At 34.3% G+C, this 8,622-nt stretch overlaps 1 non-coding gene across 1 annotated transcript; it reads left to right on the forward strand.

Annotated features, from left to right (window-relative positions):
• Window positions 1-7,219: 7,219 nt before the first annotated feature.
• On the forward strand, window positions 7,220-7,327 carry LOC121455042. The gene has a single exon (XR_005975416.1). It is a non-coding gene; the product is annotated as a U6 spliceosomal RNA (small nuclear RNA).
• Window positions 7,328-8,622: the final 1,295 nt, after the last annotated feature.

Here is an 8,622-nt window from a genome sequence, read left to right on the forward strand (position 1 = left end):
TACAAAGAAATCAAGAAGCTGAAGAATGCATTTCAGCAGCTTCAAATCTTCAAGTAGTTCAGTGTCTTGTGAAAGAAGATGAGCTTTAACAGAGGAATGAAATGTAAGTTTTGACAGAACCTTGTTTTGACTTCTTTCTTTGCAGGTTGTCTTCAGGGAATCGGTTCACCCTCAGTTATTCTTTTTAGCAACTTAGTTTGAAGTTTTCTTGACCTCTGAAATCAAATCCTAGCATTTCAACGGATCTTATCAGAATTTTACTCTAAAATTAATATGTGCTGAATAATTGGCCTAACAAAGGTACTACTTATTTCTAAGCATTTTCAACAAACAAGTGCTTTTAATCAACAAACAACAAAGGATATCCAAAAGGATTTTGAACTCTATCTGTAAATGTATCCAATAAAAAAATCTAATATGTAACAATTGATTCATTTTTTTCAGTTGTTTAAACACTTCTAATTTATTGTTAGGGTCCTTTATTTTCAATCTTCATTAACAAGCACCGGGCAATAAAGACGGATCACTTTATTAATAAAACAAAATTATTATGTGTTATTTATTCAGGACAGCAATAAAATCTGAACCAGGAGATTAAGCATTCTAGCACGCTGTAATTTAAAGCCAAGTCACGCTCTTCTTTAAAGTAATACTCTGACATAAACAATGAAGGAGTAAAAATATTCAAAAAAGAAAACAGGAATGGCAAATTAAAAATCCAACTTTACTTGAAAGTTGCAATTTTTAAACTGATTTAAAAGGATGATCATTTCAGAACTACAATTTGGAAAAAAAATAGAATATTTAAAATAGTTCCATCTCTTCTCTCCCCCTTTAACCTCCATTTTAAGCCAATGTCATTTGAAAAACTTCATTCATAAGAGCAAGGAGGCGAGTTGTTTCAAATGACCACAGAGTACCTTACAGTGTCTTGGTCACTGTGGACCTCCTTCATCACTAGTAATGGACAACACTAAGAAAATCTTCATGTATTGAGAGATACTCAGTTCTTGGTTCTGAAGGAAAGAATCACCGCAACTAAAGCATGGTTTTTAAAACCAAAAAGCTAGTGCTGGCAGCATGTTGAACCCTAATTCCTAGCACATTTGTCTATACTGAAACTATGGTCTTTTTCTCAAATAAAATTCTGAGAATAAATGATCCCTGTTGCTCACCACTATGTTTTTTCGTCTGGGATTTTAAATACTGCATTAAGGTTATAAATTTTAATACAGAGTCCACCAAGAAGTTTGTAGCCATATATCAGTGGGAAAAGACAAGAAATATAAATCTGTTGGATCATCCTGATGAAACAATTAATTTCACTAAATAATAATGGAGGAAAGTTTCTATTTTGTTTTATTCTTAAGAGGATTTACCTACAACCAAAACTCATTTGGGGCTATGGACCAACAAAGTAGAATTTTTTATATGCCATAAATGACTGTTAAATTCTGCATTTTTATTTCTTTTATAAAGAAATCCCTGCAACTGGATTAAAGATAAGGAGACCTTGATGAAAATCATCTCAAGTTATGGTGGGGTCAAAGTTTACATGCATGGTCATTGAGCAGAACTGAAACGGCAAGTTCTTTTCATAGCTTCCATTTAATTTTTAGGAAATGGAAACATGCACTCATAGACATGAATTTTGGCTCACCCAAATTAATTTCCTGTGCTATTTTTTTTTCGTGTGTGGTTTTCTTAGAACGTCTATGACTTCACTGGAACTCAGAAAGGTATTGCCCTACAAACAGGTACTTTGACATACTGAGCCCTGCAGAATCTCAGGACTGTATTATACCTGACCTTTCTTCCTCCCTTCTGCATCCTCATTCTTATCGTCTTTGATTCACTTTCTCTGACTGAGTGAAGCTTCCTTCCTAATTAAACATGTAAATGTTTAACCTATTTCCTGAGAATCTTAACAACTAAGATGGATATCTTGCCTGTTTGTTGGAATGTTTATTGTTAAGATAGTTTATCTTTCTTCTTGGCAATTACTTCCAGTGAAGTATATTTCAAATATATTTTAAAGGTGGTTGTAAAAGAAAAAGAGCAGAAGAGAGGAGAGGGGAGGGAAGAAGAAAGGAGGAGGTAGGAGAGGGAAGAAAAAGAGGAAAGAAAGAGAAGGTGGAAAGAAAAGAGGCAAGGCGAGGTGAGGCGAGGTGAGGCATGAAGTTGTAAAGTAGGAACCCCAATATAGTTCCAAGAGTGAGGAAACCATAACCTGAAGCGACAAACTGATCTGAATCTCTCTGCATGTACACAGACACGATATTTACTCTATATATAGACATATGCTATTGGCTCTCCAAAATTATTTTAATATATTGTCCCAGTTTTTATGTATGTATTTCTCTTTGAATATATGACTTCACTGGAATTCAAAAAGTGATCTCCTGAACTTCTAAGGAGAAATCCAGAAGAATTTCATTTTATAGAGTTTGTATTACATTTTATTAATCATAAATGGTGAAAGAAAAAGTGAGGAATCCACTGTGAACATGCACAGATTTCTTTGGTCATCCATTAGCTACTGAGCACTATGGTTTCCATTTCTTAGTATTATAAACACCCTACAGGGCAAGTGGGAGTACAATGTGACACACTTCAAATCCATACCATTACTTGCCTTAGTGATTCCTATGTTGCTTCTAGTTTTAATATATGTTTTCAATGAAAGTTCAACTGATGCATATTCTCACCAACATTAGGCAATGGTCTCTGTTTTTCTGCATTCTTATAGTTGCTTTTATCTTTTATTTGTGTGATAAGAGTCATGCTTTATAGGCTGTGATAATATTTTATTGTGACCTTGATTCACATTTCCCTTATGATTTGTGATATTCCATAGATTTTAAATTTTTGTGGATCATCTGTATATCTGGTTTTAAGAACTGATTGTTTAAATCTTTTGTCTATTTTTTTACTTGGCTCTCTAAGATTAAGAGTTCTTTACATATTTTCAATATCAATTCATTATTTTCTCTCATCCACTGGAAGCATGGTACTCTGTCTGTCATCCCCTTCAATATGTTGAAATTGTTTTATGTAATTTCATGTGTCTATTTTTGTTTTCTTTGCTGTGATCTTAGAGTAGTAATTCTCAACCTGTGGTACTTGACCACCTTGGAAGTTGCTTATTAACTATTTAAATTACAATTTATAACTGTAGTAAAATTAAAGCTATGAAATAGAACCAAAATAATTTTATGGTTGGGGCTCATCACAACATGAGAAGCTGTAATAAAGGGCTGAAGAATTAGGAAGACTGAGAACCACTATTTTAGGGACTTATTTTAAAAATCCTGAATCTTACCAATTACAGTATCCCAAAGAATTTTCCTTATCTTCTAAAAGCTTCATAGTTCAAGGTCTTACATATAATACTTTAAAATATTTTCAGGCATTATTTACTATAGAAAAAGATTTAACATTTGCTTCCTTGTTGTGACTGTAAATAACACCAAGTATTGCATATTTTTATGAACTTTGTGAAAAAGTAAGCTGGCTATTTGTATGCTTATTTCTAGTATTATTGAAATCCTAAAAATAATGCATTCAACTTTTTATTGTGTTCAAAATATAAAAATTAATTTTAAGAATGAGACCATAATAAATTCCATTTTTCTTATTTCCTTTCATAATCATTAAAAGCATTAGGAGAACAAAATAGCTAGAATATGGAATAGAAAAACATTATGTAGGTAGAAGTCCAGATGTAGATTCCAGTCCTTCTTTTTACAGAGTACATGATATGATCTTATAAGCGAGTCACACAATTCTATGACATTCGGTTCACTCAGCCTCAGTATGAGGATATAATTTATTTCCAAAGTGATGCATTACACAAAGAAAAATATGTGTAAATAAACCTACATGGGGAGGCATAAGATATTCTGAAAGTATTAATGGGATACACTGCAAAAAACTCTAAAAAATTTGAATATTTGTTTTAATGAACTTTAAATGCAACTCTTCTGAAAAATTTGAACAATAGTGATCCAATGGGAAAAAATGTTGAAAAGACATGTACTTTACTACAGCCATTTTAATCTAGCATGTTTGCAGCAACTCTCAAAGCAGGGAGAGAATCGACAGTCTCTATTATTTTCCCAAGCTGATGTTTCTGTATGATATATTCAATGAAAGAACGCAATATTTTGGAAACTCGGTTGACAGTTTGCAATTGATGTGGAATGTCCCTAAAGCAAAGAGAGATCAGGCTCTGAAAATCAATAGTATAAAATGGTACAAAGCATGAAATTTCACTTATATCAAGCAAAAGCTGATTTATATTGGAATGGTAAGAAAAATTATTATTCCGGGTACAAAAATGTCATCTGGTACTTTGATCCATCATACCACCCTGCAAGTGATCATTTATACTCTTTACGTGTGTAGAGACATGTATAATATATGTGCAGAAAAGATATGAGACAGAGCACAAAGAAACTTTGATGCTTCCAGAACTATGGGAAGCAAACACTATTCCTCAAACATGCACATTCAAAACATGTGCTTAAATGCTGTAAGCAATCAGCAATATTTACATTTGAGAAATGGGTCATTACTTACTCAAGAAAGTAGTGAGCTTTTATATTTTATTATTTATTTTGTGTAGTGGGGCAGAGTCTTACTATGAATTCATTTTGTGCTGGTATTGCAGCTTAACAGACAGCATCCAGCAGGTTCTCAGCTTTTTGAACAAAAATGCTCTCATTTCCTCAAGGAGAGATACTGTCCCAACCCTTTCTGTGCCTCCCAAAACTGATCCCTTCTTCAGTCTTAGAAGGAACAACAGCTGTTTTATGCCCTTTTAGTCATGGAAAAGCGATAAAGGAAAGTGGCCCCAGCAGCCATAACAGCTGTCACTACCACAACAAGGACCTGGAGAAATAAAAATGGCATAAATAGTGTTGGCATTACAATAAAGATGTAGGGAATTAAAAATGCACTAGCCAGCTTCATCTAGATCTCTCCACCTTTCCATGAAAGGAACTGAAAATAAATCTAACCAAGTATTTGAACTGGCAAACAGGTATGTCTAGCTATGGATTCTTTGTTCTGTTTGATATGATTCCATTACATTATACAGCAGAGATCCACCTGGCAAAGAGTTCAACTGCGAGTAACTGGCCATTTATTAGAGGATTTTTGTCCCTTTTCAGTGAGTCTTTAAAAGAGTGATGACACAGGGTCAAATCTGACTTTGATGGTGCCCTGGTGGAAACTGTGTACGTGGAAATTATGAAATATTTTTATCCATCCTCTAGTTAACCCTACTGTTTTCAACACGGTGACAAGATGCCAGAACACCTTTCACAACTTCAGATCAAAAGACAAAAAAGCATCTTGATTTTTATATCCTGGTGAAGATATTTTAAAATGTTGTACATTGTGTTATTAATAATATTATTATAGTCACAGTAATCGCTCATTAAATTGAGATTTTGTTAAGAAATCACTGTAATGATTTTTAGTCATTTTGTACTTCTTAAATATACTCAAAAAGAGTCACGCTCATATTCACAGTGCACTAAAAGTTGATCCAAACATGGTAGAAAACCTATAGATGCCTAAAACCACAAACTTGTTAAAGTGTATCTTTGGAGTTTTGTTGTTTGTTGTTGAACAAAAGAGGAGCAAAAGTTGACCTCTACTTAAGTATAAGTGAATGTGTTGTTCTTAATCAGTTAATTGAGAGTGAGGACAAATTGTTAAAAAGTGCTATAAATTTCACAGAAAAAGAAAAGGAGGTACTACTATAAAATTCAAATACTTCTACCCAAAAGACAGAAATCTAAAACTCTATTTTTTTAAGTGACTTTTTTTTTCTCTTTTAAAATTGTTTATTTTACTTTTGGAAATTATAATATATATTACATCTTGTTCCTTTCCCATTCCTCTTGCTGTCTTCCTAATTCATATCCTTTTAAAATTAATTTTTCACACACACGTGCAGGAAGGCATACACACACACACACACACACACACACACACACACCCCTAAGTATGCAAGTATATACTGCTTAGTCTGTGTAATGTTATTTGTATGTATGTTGTCAGGGCTGATCATATTGTACTGGCTAATCAACTGGTATTGTCTTCTCTGGGGAAAACTATTTCTACTTTCCTACTCTAAGCATTCCTTAGTTGTCTGAAGTTCTTTGTGTCGAGGGTTGAGGCTGCCTATGCTTTCTCCATTCCATTTTGGAGTGTATATTGTTGTCCTTCTTAAGCTCATGCTTTGGCAGTCATGTTGGTGAGACTTTATGGGTATATCTTCTAACACTCCTAGGAAACACAATATCACAGCAAACTCCTTCTTTCTCTAGCTTTTATCATCATCCTGTCCCTTTCCTCAGTGATCTCTGAGCCATAGGTGTTGGAGTTGCTTTGTATATTTTTCCAGTGGAACTAGACTGCACAACACTGCATTTATTTACTTATTGTGGTTTTCTACACTGGTCTCTGTCTGTTGCATAGAAAAGTGTCTTTGGTGAAGAGTGAAAACTACACTTGTTTCTCACTTATATTCTTTATACACTTGGGTATTTGGACAAATGTTTAGAGTGTGAGGAATTATGCTGGCTTAGTAAAAAGAGTATGGTAGGTTCTTCTTTAAGATCCATGGCTTCACCTTCAGATTCCTGTGGTAGGTGTCCAGTATCAGACATGGTTTTCTGCATGGTGAGCAGGTCTTAAATTCATTTAGAGAGTTATTGGTTACTACCAAGGTATGCACCACACACTGCTGCACACTTAGGGTTATGATGCCATGCTCGCTGTTATTCTGATTCTTAGATACACTTCTACTTTAAGGCAGTAATTCCTTAAGTGTTTTATTTTGTGAACTAGCTTCTGAACTATTTTTGACACTTTGAATCTTTCTATTTTTAAGTCATTTAGTAAAGCAAAAGAGAGCATCTGAATGAGTCTACAGCATCATAACTTTTCACATATAAGGAAAATATTTCTTTGGGCCCAGATAAAAAATTACTTAGAAGCAAAATATGTGGTAAATTTAGTGTGAATAAAAACTTAGAAAAAAATTGATTAACCTAGGATTGAATTTAAATAATAAGGAATAAGATATTTCAGTCTATAGTAGAAATGTGAGATAAGAGCAATTCACATTAAAACAGACACATCTTCTATTATATTATTCATGTTTTAATGCCTGCTAAAATAGAATGGATTTATAATATTACTTATGTGCTCACTTTGACACACCTATACTAAAATTGGAATGATACAGAGAAGATTATCATGGCTCCTGCACAAATTTGACACACAAATTAATGAAGCATTAGCAAACGCAGAGAAATACAAACATGAAAGTGAAGACTTAAGATTACTCTGCTGACTTTTCACTTCCAACTTGTTCCTTAAAAACCGCAAAATAGAAGAGGTAGATAAAGAGGATGAAATTACTGAAAACAAAAAAGTCAAGATTAAAATTAATTTTGAAGTGGATGAGGAGATGGAAGAGGACACTGCCAAGGGGGAAGAACAAACAGGTAATAGAAGAGGAGCCATGTGTAAAGGAGGAAAGGAAGGATAAAAAGAAACACAATAAGGAAGAACTTTTTTCTAGGGAAGAGCTATGCTCAGCAACTCCTAATGCAGTGAAAAAGAAGAGAAGAGAAGAGAAGAGAAGAGAAGAGAAGAGAAGAGAAGAGAAGAGAAGAGAAGAGAAGAGAAGATGAGGGGGAGGAGGAGGAGGAGGAAAGAAAGACACTGTGGACTAAGAAGGCAACTGTGATTCTGCTATGTGGATACATCACATTTAAAATTCATTGTGAACATATCAAAGGCTCTGCAAAATAATCAAGGGAGATTAAATCCAGTGGTGATTATCTACAGGTTTTAAATCCTTTGTCTCTTGGCATCAGTTCTTAACCGTAGAGTCTTTGACATACACACACGAAAATAAATATCTCCTAAAATTCAAACCAATATTACTATCCCCCAGGATGTGGTTCACAATGACTCTTATTATGGTTTCTAGACAATAAGAAGACCTCGAAAGCTCTTATGAAGAAACTGGGGAAGATTCTTGATTTTGAGATACTGGATAGCGGTGGGTAATGGAGGAGAAGGCTGATCCTTGCCAAAGGGTTACACAAGCCATGAGGAGCATGTCTACATGCCAAGTACTTCCAAAAAGCCCTGTTCCAGAATAGTGCCTGCTTGAGGGGTTCTTATTTTAGATTGAAATAATATATCTGACCTAGTTTAAAGTACAAAAGTTACATTCAAGTAGGCTAAAGGCGATCTTGTCACCTACCTCGTTGACACAACTGAGCAGGTACTTCTGGATTACAGCTCATTATCTGAAGCCTTCCTTCCAGGCATGAGCCCAGTCAGGGTTTGTGGTCATTATTTCTCAGGGATAAGGGCTTTTTCTCCTGGTTCCTTTTTTTTCAAAAACCATATCTGATTATAGCACTCCTGACACTTGCTCCCTTCCTCTTCCTGTGCAAAAGGCCATTGTTGAAAGCATCAAGACTAACGTGACAGAAATGTTTTTTTCTCCCTAAAAACTTTAAGTTTAGGGATAGCTTTCACCAGTTACTTGAAAAATTTACAAAATGAATTTCAGCTGCTACTAGT

This window comes from Microtus oregoni, unplaced genomic scaffold (assembly GCF_018167655.1).
Source record: "Microtus oregoni isolate MIOR12 unplaced genomic scaffold, Mior012 000000F_ref0000247, whole genome shotgun sequence".
Lineage (NCBI taxonomy): Eukaryota > Metazoa > Chordata > Mammalia > Rodentia > Cricetidae > Microtus > Microtus oregoni.